Below are 14327 nucleotides of genomic sequence, written 5' to 3'. Positions count from 1 at the left end.
GAAGGCGTGGGTCATGGGCTGTCACGGCGGGCGAGGCGGCCTTGAGTGATGAGCCTGCCAGTGTGGAGGATTTCACATTTATCTAATTTTTCTAAAAGACATTTTTATACCCGGAGATGATGATCCGCGGTGTCCCTGTGGAAGTTACCGATGCCCTGACTTCAGGGCTGACAAAGTAACGTGCAATTGACGGCACCTGGCAGCCGCCGGGAAGGGAAAGGCTCTCTTACCAGTAAGCAGATAGAAAGGACTTTGGCAGATTAGAACCAGCAATAGCATCGCCGCGGCGAGAAGGGATGTCAGTCGGGGCTCTCAGCTTGTGCAGAAGGGGAAAGAGCATTATAGACCCTGACTGTGAAATGGACAGGAGTCTGACTTGTGCACGTGTGTAGTGTTATTAGGTTGTTCTCCTCCGCAGCTGGGAGCCCCGGGAGAATGGGAAGAAGACACAACTTCAGGCCCAGAGCGAGTAAGCTTCACTTCTGGTCGAAATCTGTGACTTCTCTGGAAATCCTCCCAGGAGACCGGACCACCCGTCCTCCGGGGTGGCACCCACCAATCAAGGCTTTGCACTTTTAACTGGCATCTTAAATAGACACTCTTATTATTGGAAACATTACAGAAGTTCAGCTCAGGTCTTAAATGTCGTCGTTTGACGTTTATGTTCTCCTGCAATTTATAATTCTCTACAGAAAGGTTAACACTTAATTAAAGTACTGCGGGGAAATTGCCTTTTGGAGCAGCTTGGGCTTTGTGCTTTCCTTTGCTCGGCATGGAAAAAAAAACTCCTCTTCCCCGATCTGCGGGCCCTGGTTCGACACCGTGGCCTCAGGACCTAGAAGGAAGCCCAGGGCTGCTGTGCCGAGGCAGGGCCTGCTGCTCCAAGTCTGAGTCTCCCGGCCTCCGAAAGCAGCAGCCTCTGTTGAAAATCTCCTGGCAGGGGGAGTGGGTGACGGGGCCATGGGCCAAGTGTGCGATTCTGTGCCTTTTGTTTCTGGCTGGAAACCAGCGAAGGTGAAGCTAGACGCATCTGCGGGTTTCTTCTAGATTTAATTACTCTGAGGAAGGGACACTGTTAGGCATGGGGAGAAAGCTTGGAAGACCACGGACTGGGGGACTGGAGAGGTGTTTTACATACTGCTCACAAGCTGTTCATGTGGCCCAAACCCCACAGCTGGTCTGACCCTCTGTAAAAAGTTAAAAACCACTGTTAATCCAACCCAGAGTGAGATTACTCTGCACCCAGTTGGAGGGGAAGGGTCTTCTCAAGCCCCTCCTACCCCTCAACCGGATTTTGAGAAGGGAGCAGCTCGCCTGGTGGAGATCCATCTGCTCCTAGGTTTCCTGACGTCACAGGAAGACGAGCACCAGGACCTGGGCATACTCAGGAAGACACAAGGACCACACCCCTGGAGCACCTGTGGATTTCCCGGGGCCACAGTGTCCAAGCTCAGTGTAGAATAAAGTTGCCTCTGACTTTTTGTTACACCCGAGAGAAGCATTATGACACTCGAGAATACTGTTTGGAGTCAGCTCTCCCTTTTCAACTCCTTATCTGTACGGTTTGTCGAAGGCATTAAAAATGAAAGTATAGGAGTTTTATCAGGATAAACAATTAAAAAAGGAAATTTAGCTTTTGTTGAAAAAGCCCCAAACAAATCTCAACAAACAAGTGGCCATCAGCTTTGTACAAGAGCTAATAGTTTCTTAGAACTTACTGTGAAATAATAAAGGAATTTATACACAGATTAAGAAAAGATCATTATGACATGGTATTTGAAGAGGAACCAAATCAACATGGCAACAGGATTTACTACGCATTGCTGCCTTCTGAATTGAGAACATTGCACCATTCATGGCAAATCAACAGCACACCCTACGGCTGGGTGACTGTCATTGCCAGGTGCTGGATGCTAATAAATCTGACCCTCATCACCTGCCGCCTGCCTGCCAGGGTACACATCGGCGGCAGGAAGCCGGGAGTGGGAACAGAGCAGGGACTTGAGCCAGGCAGTCCAATGCGCTATATAAATATCCTGGCAGTGCCTTCGCTGCCACCCTAAAACCCCACCCGTCTTGACATCTGAAAGCCCCAAACGGCGGTGACACAGAGGCGCCACCATATAGCGGCATGGTGTGTAGCGTGTGCAGGTGCTTATCACTTACCAGCTGTTATGATCTTGGGCAAGCTACGTGGCCTCTGTATCTCAGTGTCTACAGCTGTGAAATGGGGAGAATTATGGGATCCACCTCACAGGATTAACTGAGCTAAACGTGTAAAATGCTACAACAGTGCCTGGCTGCCAGCCTGGTGAAATATTAGCTCTTGTCATCACTACGATGTGTTAACTTGGCTTGGCTGTGGGGCAGGTGGGTAGGGGCTGAGCTTCCGTTAACTTCCTAAACAAAAATCTGCCAGACCTTGGCATTTGGCAGGGCAAGTGAGAAAGAGGTTAATTGTCTTAGCCTTTCTAAAAGCGCTCTGATGAGAAATACCAGCCTTGGCAAATGAACTAGGAACAAATAAATATACTCAGTGTTTTTGGTCACATCCTCTATTATTAGTAAGAAGCACATTTCCTTTCGGGGTGAACATTAGGGACAAAAATAAGGCTCTTCAGATTCCCAGCCCTCTTATCAATGCTGCTGAAGCACTTGGGCTTGCATGGAGACTCTGGCAAATGCATCCTCACAAAAGCAGATGTGGCACATTTAGGATCCTATTCACTTTGAGTAAAAAAGAGGGGATTTTGGTGCTGGAAACGCAATGCACGATCTTGCAGAGGCTATTAACATTCTTAGATGGGGTTCAGATCATGGCTCCTAGGGTCCTCAGATAGAGAGCAGTTCAGTTTATTTCAAGGCTGCCGAAAGCTCTACGGGCATGCGGGTACACATTTACTGTCTACGAACAGGCAGATTTACCTCTAATAGCAGGTGATTTTGCCGAGCCTATTTCTCAATTTCAGCAGGTACATATTATGTCTTTCAGGGAGTTTCGCTTTTATTTGGAACCAGTGAAAGAACAAGAAAAAAAAAAAAATCAAAGGGTTGCCTAATAGCATGACTCTCCCCAAATCCTTTAAATCAATTTTGCCTTCCCCTGCATTACCAAGCTTTGTGACTTCTTGTATTATGTGAGTTCACAAAGCTAAAAAGCCTTCTCTTGAGTATTCAGAGTTTTTGTCTGAAGAGCAGCCTGCAGCTCCAAGGGTACTGGGGTAAACTTGTTTGTCAGGGCGCCCAGCCTTGCTGGGGAAGAAGGGAAGAGTGAGATGCCCTAGGTACAAAGAGTTCTCAGGCAGCTTTGTAAGTTGGAGGGAGACAGTCTCCTCCAGGGCTGCCTCCATCACCCAGATGCAATTCTGCCCTGCACTGAGGGTCTGGGGAAGCAGGTGAACTGCAGCCAAGTGGACTTTGGCCAAATGTCTCATTAGAACTCTGAGTTGCTTCTAGAACCTTTTAATCCAAACCTTCACATGTAAAATTCAAGCACAGTAGTTTACCTCTCGAGACGGCTTCTGGTACAGACCTGGTTATAACAAATTGAGTTCTGTCACAGTACCTAGGGAGTCCAACCACTCACTTCCTGCTGAGCCTGGTCCTGCAATGCTGGGTATTTTAGAGTCTGAGGCATGAGGCTGGGATGAAATTCAATTCCTTTTCTTGGAGACGTGGAGAAGAGCAGTCTAGGGGAGACCTGCTACTGGAAACTGGGGAGGAGGGTTCTTATTTTTTTAAGATTTATTTTATTTGAAAGGCGGCATTAGAAAGAGTGAGAGAGAAAGGGAGACTGTGAGACTGTCCGGGTGGGGGGGGGGGGCAGCACAGGGGTGGGAGAGAGAGAGAGAATCTTCTATCCACTGTTTACTCCCCAAATGGCCACAATGACCAACTTTGGGCCAGGCTGAAGCCAAGGGCCTGGAACTCCATCCGGGTCTCCCACATGGTGCAGGGTCCCAAACACGTGGGCCATCTTCTCTTGCTTTCCCACATGCACTGGCAGGGAGCTGGATTGGAAGCAGAGCAGCTGGGACACAAACTGGTGCTCGTACTGGATGCTGGGGTTGCAGGCGATGGCTTAACCTGCTGTGCCACAACGCTGGCCTCCTGGCTGCCTTCTTTCCTGTGGTTGCTTCCATGTCAGGCAGAAGCTTGCCTCTGTAAATAACCCAGTGACACTTAACACAAACCAAGTAACTCGAGGGCTGCTTCAGCGTTTAAATGGTTCTAGGAAAGTTTTTAAAAACTGCTTCAGCATTTATATTCCAGAGTAGAAAAGGACCGTCATGGAAAAACACAATCAACTGTGACCAGCACAAGTGGAAGAAAGCTGAACATGACAATGAGACGCCTCCTGAGCGGCATTGCAGGGCGGCAGCCCGCGCTCGCCTCGGCGGCGTGTGCAATTATGTATGGATGAAAAATTACAGGGCTAATAATTACAGCAGCAATTGTCCACTCGCAGAACGATTAGCCCTTTGCTCCTCATTCTCCGAAAGTGACGAATCGTACCCACAGCAAGCCAACCCTCAGCTTGCTGTTTTTGGGAGGAGACTTCAGGTTTGCCAGAAAATGCCCCCAACAGAAGTGGGAGACCTTGGGTGCCGCGAGGCCAGTGCCCAGAGACTCAAGGCTTTGCAGTGCCCACCGTGTAGCCCAGGACAGGCCCTGGGAGTGGTGGTGGGGGGAGGGGAATGCTAATGCCGCAGATCTTGTGCATCCCATCACGCCATCTATATATTAAAAGATGAGGAAAGTAAAAATAGAATTCAGGTAATGATAACAATTATGCTTAATGAGTACCTTTCATCAGAGATCATAAATGCCTTCTTGTTAAATCTCACAGCCTCCGGTGAGATGTAAGGGGAAAATATTTGTAAGCTAAACTTTACTTTTCCGTGCAAGAATCAGAAGTGCTTTCAGCAGTGGTGAAAGTCCTCAATGTCTGAAAGGATGGGGAGAGGATACGACTTAGAGATTTCTGACTTCCGGCTCCTGCAGTTACAGTCCTGCTCTTTTGGTTAAGGTAAACGTTTCCCCCAAGTGAAGGTCTGTATAATATGTCCATGGTTATAGATGGGCAAAGAGAGCTCCTGCTACACGCCTGCCACCCTCCCACACTCATTCCCAAGGAGGTTACAATGAGCTCCTGGCGCTGACAGCTGAAGACTATAGGTCTGGTGAGATGTGCGGTGAACACTCAGGGCAGGAAGAGATGGCCTGGCTCTGAGGACTTCCCAGGACCTGGGGACACCCTTGTGCTGGCAACCTGGTCCCACGACTCTTGCTGTTGCTCAGACCTCAGACCCGAGCTCACAGCACCATTCAGAAGGTCTTGGTTAAGCAGTCGTGCCTTTCCTTGCAAGGGATGGTAGCATTTATGCTCTTGAACCTCTGCTTCCAGCCTCTTGGAGTCCTGGAACAGGCTCCCCTCTGACCAAAGCCTGGTCTTCATTGTCCAGCCTTCTACTGGTTGGGCTGCATACTCACCTGGATGCTGGTTTGCAGTTTTTGCATTTGCTGTTGACAGGTAGGAGGGCTCGCTGGGTGACGGTGCCTCTGCCCCAGCTCCAGGGGCAGTAGTGATTAAACAAGAGATTTTTTTCTCCTCGCTCTTTCATCTGAAAGCTGGCAGGCTCTTGAGGAGGAAGTCTCAATGTGGCTCGCTGAGCCCGAGCAGCTCCGGGCTGGACAGGGGCCGCCACCTCAGTTTCCCTGGTCTGGGGAAGTTGAGTGGCTGTGGCGGCCTGGTGTTACCTGGATCAGGAGCTGGCTCTCCCACCACCCACTCCTCTCCTGCTTGCCCTGTCTGTCCATCTCCATATGACTATATTCCAAGTAACAGTGCAAGCTCTCCTGTGCACCTCTGTCTGGGTCTTCTTCCCCAACTGCCTCGGTTCATTTGCTCCAAGGGGGACAATTTTCTAATAAGCACCCTGATGTTTTTTTCTCTTCCAGTGCTCAGTGCTGTACCCTCTGTTCCATACCACCCACTTGCCAGCTTTCACAGTATCCATCTTCCTCAGTGTTTCCCTAGGAAGTATTGAGGTGGCTGTCTAGTCTGCCTTCCTAGCCCTGAAGCTCAGATACCAAAGACATCATGGCCTCAGGCCAGGATCCTACAGTGATCCAAAAGAAAGGAAAAACACTTGTTTTCCTAGGATTTCTAGCTTCGGAGATGCTGGGCACACTGCCAGCCTTCCTCTTATCTCTGTTGGCTGGGCTCCAGCAAGATCATTTACGCCCCAAACAAAATCATGTCTAAAACATGAAAGTTAGGTGCTTAATGCTTTTGCTGAATTGTCCTGAGACCATTTTAATTCAGTATAGGAAACTCGGAACTTCCAGAGAATGGGGCCTTGTACTCTTTTCCTTCTCCTGCATTTAGCTCAGACGTTTTAATACTCCATGGATAGGTTACAAATGCATACCAATTTCAAAAAAGCAACTGCTTGCCTCTGTACTAATAAAATTGCTATGCTCTTATTTAAGGGAAACAGGAGAACAAATTTTCAGAACCCAAAGTTTAACCCTGTTAGTTCCCAGAATATTTGTCCATGTCTGTCTAAAGGTCAGTTTGTGTCAAGGTCTGGGAACCATTTTGCACACACTTTTAGACGCAGACTTACTCAACTAAAAATTCTGAATTGGAACTGTTCCTCTCTCAGGCCACTTCTTTCCCTGAAAGAAGACCTTTAAGAACTTAAAAAATATACATTTGTTTATTTGAAAGGCAGAGGGACAGAGAAAGAGAGAAAGAAAGAAAGAGGGAGGCAGAGAGAGAGAGAGAGAGAGAGAGAGAGAGAGAGTTCTTCCAATAGCCAGATCTGGCCAGACTGAACTCAGGAGCCAGGAACTCCATTCTGGTCTCCCACATGAGTGCTAGGGGTTTAAGTACTTGTGCCACCAGCTGTTGCCTCCCCCAGGTGCATTAGCAGGGAGCTGAATTGGAAGCATGGAGTAGCTTGGTACTCCATTATGGGATGCGAATGTTGCAAGTGGTAGTTTAACTGGCTGGGCCACGATGTCAGCCCCAGCCTTTACAATCTTTTGGCTCCAGTTAGTGCCCCGGTTGTGTCACTTGTCTATAGCAGCAGCAAGAGCTGAAGTACCTACTTCCGAAACCCCAGGGCCTTTCCAATGGCTTCTCGGTGGAAACTCATGGGGCTCCTTCATGTTATGGCCCCAGATGCTGGGGGCCAAGAAGCTGTCTTGGCTCATAACCTTCCCTTCACCTTTAGAGAGCTTCAATTGTCCCCACTGCCATGGCTGGCATACTTAGGGAAAGCCAGAGAATTATGTCTTGGGGCATTTTACCCTGAGACGCAGCTTGTTAGTTTATCCACTAGGCTGACCTGCTGGAAGTAAAGAAATGTTCAACGAATTCCACTGACAGGTCTTTCCCTCGAATCATCCCTCAAACATTTTACAATCTTATATTAAAGACTATCCGGTCCTTATCCCGTGTTTTTGGTTTTTATCTCAGGTTTTCTTCAATTTTGCATTGGGTTACCCACTTACTCTGCCCCTCAATACCACTCTATACAACTAATGATGATGATGATAAAGGACAGTGCATATAAAGTGCTGAGCATAGCACCTCATACAAAGGAACAGCTCAGTAAATGTTAGCCATTATTATAGTGATGGCAGAAAGACATAATATTTAAACATTTTCAGTCGTCATTTTCCCAGCAGTTAAGAATAAGATGTAATGCCAGCTCTGTGCAGCAATGAAAGCTGAGACCTTGGGAATGTGAGGTGGGGGGAGGGGGAGGGAAACACCTAGGCTTGCATTTGAAGTTGGACTTCCCTTTGTTACCTTCCAGAGGATCAGCAGCATTGCCTCCTGTGTAAAGAGTGTTTTTGCATGCTAACAAACTCCCTTCATCATCTCTGATTTCCCGAGGCGTTTTGTCATACTCTCCTAGTAAGCTAGAAAGATGCTCAAAGAAGCTTTTGTTTCTGAATTTTGATTTTAGAGTCTCGGATGCAGGAAAGCACATAGTTTAACACCACAACTAGCTGTCTCATCTGACACACTCCATTGGATGCTAATCTCAGTTCTCTCACGTGTCTCCCATCTCTTAGGACCTTAGAAAAAGATCATTTCTCCAGGTGGATAGCTACCAATCTGGCAGATGTTCCCCAAATGGGGAATTCATTTACTCATGATTCAGATGCTTGTAGTTCATCAGCTTTAGAGATGTTTTTGTTGCCTAACAGGCAGATCTTTGAATGGTTTTATTATTCTGTCAGAGTTCAGATGCTGGCTTGACCATTCACTGGCTTACGTAATTTTATCTAATAGTCCGGACTCTCAGTACCCCAGAGCTTGATATTTCTGAAGTGCAAAAAGCTATATTTTCCATCAGATGCTAGAATATTGTTTTGTACTCTGATATTAATGTGAGATGTTCCAAAGACAGTGGTCATTATCAAACTCACGCATTTTTAGCTGAAGGGATTTAATAATGCTGACTCTAATTTCCTTTTGGTCTGATAATTACAGGGCATGTGATTGTAGTACAAATAAAGGTTAACATCTGCCTTGATTTGTCTCAGCCCTTTTTTCCCCGTGCTTTATGTCCAGAACACTGACTGTCATCACAATTATCAAAGAACTTCTATTACATGTGGGTATTTTTCACGGCACTCCACCAGACAGAGAGTTCCCTGGTGCTTTACCTTTTAAGAGAGACAATGTCGATGAATAAGTATGAGAAATTTACCAGTCCATCCAAGTGTTTAGCAAGCCTTTCTAGGGGCCGTCCCACAGGACATTGGTTATAAATGAAATGAAACCGTCATTCTTTATTCGACATCCTGAAGAAATTGTTTCTCCATAGGACAAATGAACTAGAAGTTGTTCAGGGTTTTTTAGAGAGACTATACCACAACATGGTATCTTTTTCTATGATTTTTACTCTCATTTAATATTTGAATTTTGAATGGGAATTTCCTTCCCCTTTAAAGAATATGCATCTTCAGATTGTGACAAGGAAGAGCAAGGAGTTCAAATGAAGTTGAATATAAACCAAAAGGATTTCCCAGGAGAAAATAAAGAAACAACTAATAGGAACAGGGATTTGACATGTGAGATCTGAGAAGAAAGAGGGATTGAAGTGTTTAAGCCATGGCATCATTATCTAAAATTTTAAAACATACTCACAGAAATATGAGTATAGTTTGTGGGTACCTGCACATATTGTGAAAGTCTGAAACAAGGATGCGAATGAAAAGCACCTCTGTCTTAGGATGGTGTTAAGTTCTTAGGAGAAGGAGTGGAAGGGAATCAAAGAAGTCTTTAAACAGGGCTTCAGACTCATTTGTGCTGCTTTCTTTTTTTAAAGATAAGATTTCAAGGAATTTTGGTAAAATTTTAAGATATGTTGAATATTGGTAGATGGTAAATATCTGTGTTAGTGTTTACATTTTTTGTGTATTTTATTTGTTTCACACAAGACATTTCTTAAAAAGTTTAAGGAAATGTACTGTGTGCTTGAGGAGAGGAATAGAATCATGGAACTGATGACTTGAGAGATTAAAATGTAATACTAGTTTATGATCCATGTTTTGTGAATAAGGACATCAAGTTGGACAGGTCAAGTGAATTTTCTGAAAGTCACAGAGCTGGGTGCCACCAGGATGTAACTCAGGTCTCTGAGATCCCTCAGCTATGTGTGATAGCTGTGGTCCAGAAGCAAAATGTTGTCAGTGATGACATATATCCTGCTGTCACTCCAGGGTAAGTGCTAGAACTTTTCACTGGAGACATTCATTGCAAACATGTCTGGACATTTATTTAAAGAAGACAGCTTGGGCTTGAGATGAATTCAATTCAACAAAAATATTGAGTACCCAGTAAATGCGAAGTGTTGTGTTTCGTCCCCAGATGAGGTTCTTATAGATCTTTTTCATCAGTCACTAACTTTGTGATGGTTTTCTTCTTAGTTGGCTTAACTGAGAGTCATAATAAAAAGGAAAAATGTCCTTGATAAATCAGAGGGGCAGTTAGAAGCCAAAGACTGAGTGGAGAAAAAACTCCTGGTGCAAAGCAGCCTTGAACTCTCTAGAAGTAAAGTCCATATTTAGAAACAAGGGATAGAAGTTGGCTATCACCAAGTCAGGCAGAATAGCATGTGGGTATCCCCATGTAAAACCATGAATAATGATGTCATTATGAGAGTCACATTTCTAGGATCTATAAGCAACAGGTGGGAAAACTGTCCTTCCTAAGTCATCTGGTTGATAGTCTGTGCAACAAACATGATTATGAAGCCACATGGAACAAGACAGATGATTAAAGTGTTTGAAGGAAAGGGAAGAATAATGGATTGTTCTACAGAGGATGCTCTCCATTAACAAACAAGTGGAAATAAGCCCAGAACTGCAGTGAGTGTTAAATATAAGGCATTTCTTGCTGTTTGTGTCAGCAAACATGGGAATAGATTTATTGAAATAGATTTTGGAAGTTCCATCTCTAAACAAATTCTAAAAATGTATTGATTTTTGTGGGACTTAATTTCCTTTAGGGTCAGTGGTTAGAGCAGCAATGCTCTCAAATGTTCTTCCAAATCCATGATTCTAAAGCTATTTTTGGATAAATGTTGATTAGCCAGAAGAGCTAAGTATCATTTGCCTAGTGCACGTTCAGGTGCTTCAGGTTCCATGGTATAAATAGATTGAGGGAGCTGGGGGGAGTGAGGTGGGTGGGTACTCATGCAGTGAGGCAGGAATTGACAAGAGCAGTAGACTGAGTGGAGATGGGAAAAGTTCCCCACCTACATTTCAGCTGTGGGGGGAGTGGAGGCGGGAGACATGCATTCTTGCTGAGAGCCCTGCTCAGTCATGTTCATGTGGTCTCACATGACCACATGACCACGTGGCAAAATGTGATAGTGAAGTGATGGGAGGGCACTGCAGAGATAACTTACCAACACCCACCCAATCCTATCCTCACCCATTAATCACAGCTATCCACAGTCACTGGACACTCGGGGATGTGGTGGGACTCAGATAGGGTCCAGGGACATGGGGAGGGAAGGGAAGTTGGAGGTTGGCTAGAATGACTAAGCTTCCAGTTTACCTGAGATGAGCCTGACTTGACTTTTTTTTTTTTCCTTTCCTGTAAATTATTGAAGTGTAGCCCCTTTCCCTCTCCAAAGTGTCCTCATTTGGATGTTAAATTATGTAGTCATTCCAGAGGGTCACAGGGCATAGGACAAGCACCTAGACGGTCCATCTTAATCCAACGGGGAGCATTAAAGTCAGCCTTTGAAAATGTTGGCACTGTGATGGTTTGAGTTCTGACTCACAGCTGAGTGAAGGAGCAAATGTCAGCCTCACCACCATTCCTTACATCCAACTGTTACGGGGGTTGTGAATTTAAATGGTTCCTGTCTCTGAAGCTGCAAATGAGCCCTGTCAAATTCCCAGGGTTATCAGGGTCCTCGCGGAGATGCGAGCTCAGACAGGGCGGGCAGTCTACGCACCACAATGACCTTCCCTGAATGTCCTCTGCAGAGGTTGCTTTTATAAAAATTACCTCCCATGAAAACACGGAGAGCTAAGCCACATATATTTTGCAGTAGGTTTGAGAATATATTCCTGGAAGAATTAGCTGATTATCTTTAGGATCAACCAACGTTACCTATCATCCTTGCACAGGTGAAAGAATGAATGATAAAATCTGAGAAGAAATGTGAGTATTTCCAAAGAGTTGGATCCTTTCGCCATCACAATCATGTTATTCTTGTATTCCACCCTCCGCCCCAGCACACTCTTCTGATAACGTTGTGATATACAGCCCATGTGTGCGATCAGACGGAAGCAGGCATAGCAATGAGATGAAATGAACTTCAACAATAGACAGTGTTAGATATTCTAGGCAGTTCTCCCTGTAGGCCAGGGAGTGCCTGATAATGAAATGAAGGTCTCTGGGCTCACCAGCAAACCACAAAGCAGCTAATTTGGTATTTCTTGCAGAAAAAGAACTGGAAGCTGCACAGGGTTTGTTTAGGAAAGAACTTGGCCAAGTCAGTTGATTAGGGTGTTTCAGGAAGGACAGATTATGCTCCAATCACCAGCAGAATACAAACTAGAGATGTGAAGTGAATTCTATCTAGGAATGGACTTTTCCAGAATCCCACACTGGGGCTCAGTGGGAGTGCTCCATGTCAGAAAATCTTACCTTTAGGGCCAGCGCCGTGGCTCAAATAGGCTAATCCTCCGCCTTGCGGCGCTGGCACACCGGGTTATAGTCCCGGTCAGGGCGGGATTCTGTCCCGGTTGCCCCTCTTCCAGGCCAGCTCTCTGCTGTGGCCCGGGAGTGCAGTGGAGGATGGCCCAAGTGCTTGGGCCCTGCACCCCATGGGAGACCAGGAGAAGCACCTGGTTTCTGCCTTCGGATCAGCGCGGTGTGCCGGCTGCGGCGGCCATTAGAGGGTGAAACAACGGCAAAAGGAAGACCTTTCTCTCTGTCTCTCTCTCTCTCACTGTCCACTCTGCCTGTCAAAAAAAGAAAAAAAGAAAATCTTACCTTCCTCTCTTCATGACTTCAAGCTAAAAACGCCACAGAACTGCCAAATAGCAGCCCCTCCCCAGGCACTTACCTGAGTGAAAGTGCAAAGGACACCAGTCTTCTGTGTGTGTTGGGCATGGCTTACATGCAATTGGAAGCCCCCTGGAATAATGAGAGCAGCTTGAAAACAGTAGATTCCACACTGGATTTGAAGCTGCAAAGGTAAGATCCATGCTTTGTGGCAGCAGAGGGTCCCAGGGAGCAAGGGGGTCCTGACACCTTTTTTTTTTTTTAAAGATTTATTTATTTGAAAGGCAGAGTTACAGAGAGGCAGAGGTGGGGGGGTGGGAGGGGAGAGAGAGAAAGAGAGGGAGAGAGAGAGGGAGAGAATTTTCCATCTGCTGGTTCACTCCCCAAATGGCCGCAACAGCCAGAGCTGTGCCGATCCAAAGCCAGGAGCCAGGAGCTTCTTTCGGGTCTCCCATATGGGTGCAGGGGCCCAAGGACTTGGGCCATCTTCCACTGCTTTCCCAGGCCATAGCAGAGAGCTGGATGGGAAGTGGAGCAGCCAGGACTCAAACCAGTGCTCATATAAGTGCTGGCATTTTGCAGGTGGCGGCTTTACCCGCTATGGCCACAGCGCCAGCCCCTCCTGACTCCTTCTGAGGCTTCATAGGTAAAGGTGCAAGCTGGCCTGTCTTGTCTTTTCCCATTCAGAGGACAAGCCGGGAGAGCAAGAACTTCTGGTGGGGTGGATGCTGGAGGAGAAGGAAGGGGAGAAAGAGGAAGCTCCCAACAGGGAATTCTTGTTGTTGAGCCCTCTGCCAGCTTTAGACAGTATGGGTTTGGAGTGGGCAACCCCAAGTTGTGTGGCTCTGATGTGTTCACAGATCATTGGTGGGGGGGGGGAAGCTGATAACAGGTCACAGGGATGCAGAAATAATGATACCCTCAGGCCAGGGGCAGCCAGAGTCCCCTGGCCCCAGTGCACTGCTGAAATACTCATATCATCTCTACGGATGATATGCGGAGCCCTGAAGCAGACTCCTCACTCTGGGAGAGTCCTGGTGGCAGTTAGGTGGGGGGGAAGTTGAGGATGGATGTGGGGTTTATTTCTACAGTGGGTTGAACTGTGTCCCCACCCCCACCCCAAAAGATATGTGCAGGACCTAATCCCCAGTGTCCGTAAATCTGACCTTACTTGGAAATAGTCTAGGTAGATGTAATGAAGATGTAGCGATAAGATCATCATGGATGTTGGGTGGACTCCAAATCCAACAACTGGCATCCTCCCAAGAGAAAGGAGTGATTTGACACTCACAGTCAAGGCCATGGGCAGAGCAGGGCAGAGATGGGGGTTGTGCAACCACATGCCCGAGAACTCCCAGAGCCGCCAGATACTGAAGAATGAAGGAGGGCTTCTCCAGGAGGGCCTTTGCCGGTACCTTGAATTTGGGGTCCTCTCTGGCCTCCATAACTGGGAGAGAACACATTTTGGTTGCTTAAGCTAGAAGGCTTGCCGGTGATTTGCTGCAATGACCCTAGGAAACAAATCCAACTCCATCTTGTCACTGCTTTCCATGTGAGTAGCTTGAACACGAACACGTGCATACTCCACTCTATTGGATTCTGTCCTCTTCTTTCTCCCCACATCCGCCCTTCCAACTCACTTTCCTTGGTTCCTCTCTTCCCATAAATGTCTTCCCTAACGACTCCACTCGAGGGACTGTTGGGCAGTGGGACTCCTGCCATGAGTGTGCATGATTTCTGCCCTTGGCTCAGTCTGGGGGAGGGCACAGCC

This window comes from Lepus europaeus, chromosome 3 (genome assembly GCF_033115175.1).
Source record: "Lepus europaeus isolate LE1 chromosome 3, mLepTim1.pri, whole genome shotgun sequence".
NCBI classification, from domain to species: Eukaryota; Metazoa; Chordata; class Mammalia; order Lagomorpha; family Leporidae; genus Lepus; species Lepus europaeus.
The sequence above is the reverse complement of the archived record's forward strand: the minus strand, read 5'-3'. Positions refer to the sequence as shown.